The sequence below is a fragment of the Puma concolor genome, chromosome B3 (assembly GCF_028749965.1).
Source record: "Puma concolor isolate L17-30 chromosome B3, mPumCon1.1.hap2, whole genome shotgun sequence".
Taxonomy (NCBI): domain Eukaryota; kingdom Metazoa; phylum Chordata; class Mammalia; order Carnivora; family Felidae; genus Puma; species Puma concolor.
Genome location: NC_141672.1, coordinates 47,266,083 through 47,270,037, shown reverse-complemented (window position 1 = coordinate 47,270,037; position 3,955 = coordinate 47,266,083). Strand labels below are relative to the sequence as shown.

Here is a 3,955-nt window from a genome sequence, read left to right as displayed (position 1 = left end):
GGGCTCTGTGCTGACAGCTCAGAGCCTGGAACCTGCTTTGGATTCTGTGCCTCCCTCTCTCTCTGCCCCTCCCCTGCTCATGCTCTGTCTCTGTCTCAAAAATAAATTTAAAAAAACATTAAAAAAAAAAAAACAATTGCCACCATTCTGGTCTCACATGAAGAGAGTGATCATGGAAGTCAGATATTTACTGATGTGAGGCGAGTCAAGTACTGTCTATCCTAAAGGATGTGAGGGGGTGGAGGGGTGGGGAGGAGTAAATGTAATAGTTGATATAAATCATACTTAATTACCAAAGAAGTTTGGTGAACAGTCTTGAAGGCCAAGCCTAGAATAGTTGTGACAGATTTGTTGCAAAAAAGAATATGTTAGAATTTCTGTTTGTATTTTTGTATCTTATTTGTTTACAATTTTTTTAGTGTTTATTTATCTTTGAGACAGAGGGAGAGACAGGGTGTGAATGGGGGAGGGGCAGAGAGAGAGGGAGACAGAGAATCCGAAGCAGGCTCCAGGCTCTGAGCTGTCAGCACAGAGCCCACTGCAAGGCTCAAACTCATGAACCACGAGATCATGACCTGAGCCAAAGTCTGATGCTTAACCAACTGAGCCACCCAGGCCCCCCTCTACTTGTATCTTATTTATATAATCCTCAATCATTTGAAATATACGGATTGACACTGGTGCCCATACTCCAATGTGTCAGAAGGTCATGCGCCATTAACAAAATGAGGGAGCAATCCCAAAACACAGAGAGGCCACCTCTCTGTGAGTAGCTCCTACTTGTGAGTGTGCACTCAGTATATTAAGGCTTATCACTGTGCCCAGTTAAGTGAACTTACAGAGTTTATTTTCTAATTCACAAAATGGGCAAGCGAATTAAACATACTCTTAAAATGAAGTCCCAAACTGAAGTATTCCCCATAATACAAACATGGGCAATTAGACTGGCCACTTTCTTTCAGTTTTGAATTGAAAACAAAGAAATTTTTTTAAACGTATCCAGGAGTTGTTTAGAATCATTAAGGATGAGCTTGGAAATTACAAATTCAACTTGTTAAGGTTAAACCTTGCACTAATGATATAAAATCACTTAGGATATTAGCTAATAATGTTTAGAGCCACTGCTATCAGCAAGTCATTTATAAACTAAGAAACTAGAAGATATTAAAATAAATTTTGATGAGGGAACATATTTTTGTGCTATCAATTTTTCTAACGTTTATTTATTCTGGAGAGAGTGGAAGTGGTGGAGGGGTAGAGAGAGTGGGAGGGAAAGAATCCCAAGCAGGCTCCACACTGTCAGTGCAAAGCCCAATGTGGGGCTCAGACTCACACACCATGAGATCATGACCTGAACTGAAACCAAGAGTCAGACGTTCAACCAACTGAGCTACCCACTGTGCCCCACTGTGCTGTTAATTTTAAAATAATGTTAAAACATTACGTATTTCACCTTCATCTTACTCTTTTACAATTCCTTTTGTTTTTATCTCTTTTATAATGTACATATAAAAATGTGGGAGAAACTCCTAATATGGGTGAATCAATAAAGCTCAGAAACCATTCCTATGGTTGCAAATCAGGAATATATACAAACATATTTCACAGAGTGCTCTGAAGTCTTAACCTGCAAACGTGATTGAATCTTTCTCTACAATTGGGCCTTAGATATTTAAAAAAAGGATTCTGAGATAAGAATAAAATTTTGCAACCACTGCATCCACTACAGGCAGTCTTATACCTTAATCTATAATGGGTAGAAAAAAATCCGCCCATTTTAGAAATATGCTCCCAATCATTTTTTATTCACTGGAAACATAGAAATCCTGTTGTTAGAACTTTAAGTCAACATAATTGCCAAGATACGACCAGTTCCTCCATGGAAGCTCAGGAGTGAAAGGTTCAAGGAGATACACAAGGAGAACAGTTAGGTTTATTGTCCATAAGTGGCTTTGAGTTCTGATGACAATACAATTGTATGTATAGAGATATAGCATACATTTTACTAAACAATTGTTTTGATGTTTAGTCATTTTTGAGAGGCAGAGACAGAGCACAGGTCAGGGAGGGGCAGAGAGAGAGGGAGACACAGAATCTGATGCAGGCTCCAGGCTCTGAGCTGTTAGCACAGAACCCAATGTAGGGTTTAAACCCACACACCTTGAGACCATGACATGAGCCAAAGTGGGACCCTTAACTGACTAAGCCCCCAGGGGCCCTTAAGCCATATTTAACTTAACTAGTTAAATTAGCCCTCAGCTAGACATAGTTTTAAAGCCAAGATAAAGATTAATCATACTTTTAGTATTTAAATCTCTTCCTTGGAGATGCAGAGATAAATCATTTGGAAACAAAAAGAAAACGTCTTTTTAAAATCTGAATTCTTCAAAGGCAAGGGAATTAAAAGCAAAAATGAACTATTGGGACCTCATCAAGATAAAAAGCTTCTGCACTATGAAGGAAACAATCAACAAAACTAAAAGGCAACCAATGGAATGGGAAACGATATTTGCAAATGACATATCGGATAAAGGGCTAGTATCCAAAATCTATAAAGAACTCACCAAACTCCACACCCAAAAAATAAATAATCCAGTGAAGAAATGGGCAGAAGACATGAATAGACACTTCTCTAAAGAAGACATCCAGATGGCCAACAGGCACATGAAAAGATGCTCAACGTCACTCCTCATCAGGGAAATACAAATCAAAACCACACGGAGATACCACCTCACACCGGTCAGAGTGGCTAAAATGAACAAATCAGGAGACTATAGATTCTGGAGAGGATGTAGAGAAACGGGAACCCTCTTGCACTGTTGGTGGGAATGCAAACTGGTGCAGCCGCTCTGGAAAACAGTGTGGAGTTACCTCAAAAAATTACAAATAGATCTACCCTATGACCCAGCAATAGCACTGCTAGGAATTTACCCAAGGGATACAGGAGTGCTGATGCATAGCGGCACTTGTACCCCAATGTTTATAGCAGCACTTTCAACAATAGCCAAGTTATGGAAAGAGCCTAAATGTCCATCAACTGATGAATGGATAAAGAAGATGTGGTTTATATATACAATGGAATACTACTTGGCAATGAGAAAGAATGAAATCTGGCCATTTGTAGCAGTGTGGATGGAACTGGAGAGTGTTATGCTAAGTGAAATAAGTCAGGCAGAGAAAGACAGATACCATATGTTTTCGCTCATATGTGGATCCTGAGAAAATTAATAGAAGACCGGGGGGAGGGGAAGGAGGAAAAAAAAAGTTACAGAGAGGGAAGGAGGCAAACCACAAGAGACTCTTAAATAGTGAGAACAAACTGAGGGTTGATGCCGGGGTGGGGGGGGGGGAGGAGAGGGGAAAGTGGGTGATGGGCATTGAGAAGGGCACCTGCTGGGATGTGCACTGGGTGTTGTATGGAAGCCAATCTGACAATAAATTACATATAAAAAAATCTGAATTCTTTTCAGTTCTCTGTATGCTTGCAAATGTTCATAATGTGACGTTGAAAAATTGGCATTTTTCTGGCTTAAATGTGGAGACGTAAATTAATGTTTAAATGTGTAGAAATTCCTATCCCAGAAGAGTATAAATTAGAAATGCAGACATTAATAATTATCCTTTATACTTGCTCGTCTATCTGTATTATAGCCTTGTGCATGTGAAAACTATAGATGGGATTTTAATTAGCAATAATCACGCCTCAGATAAACCTCATTGGCTACAATACTGCCACTGAGCAAAGCTTCTAGATGGGATTTTAAAAGGACAAAATGCATCAAGTGTGATGTCCACTCGCTATATATTAATATACTCTGTATACTAAGTTGTAGAAATTGTGATGGAAAAACATTAGATTTTAACTAAACCTAGGTAGAAACATAGAATTTGAGAAATGAAATTCATCCTGCCTCTCATTTTATAGAAAAGGGAACAGAGTCCCTGCAGAAACTAA

The 3,955-nt window shown here is 39.0% G+C and overlaps 1 pseudogene; it reads right to left on the bottom strand.

Annotated features, from left to right (window-relative positions):
- Positions 1 to 3,548: 3,548 nt before the first annotated feature.
- On the bottom strand, positions 3,549 to 3,747 carry LOC112856772 (U4 spliceosomal RNA; annotated as a pseudogene).
- Positions 3,748 to 3,955: the final 208 nt, after the last annotated feature.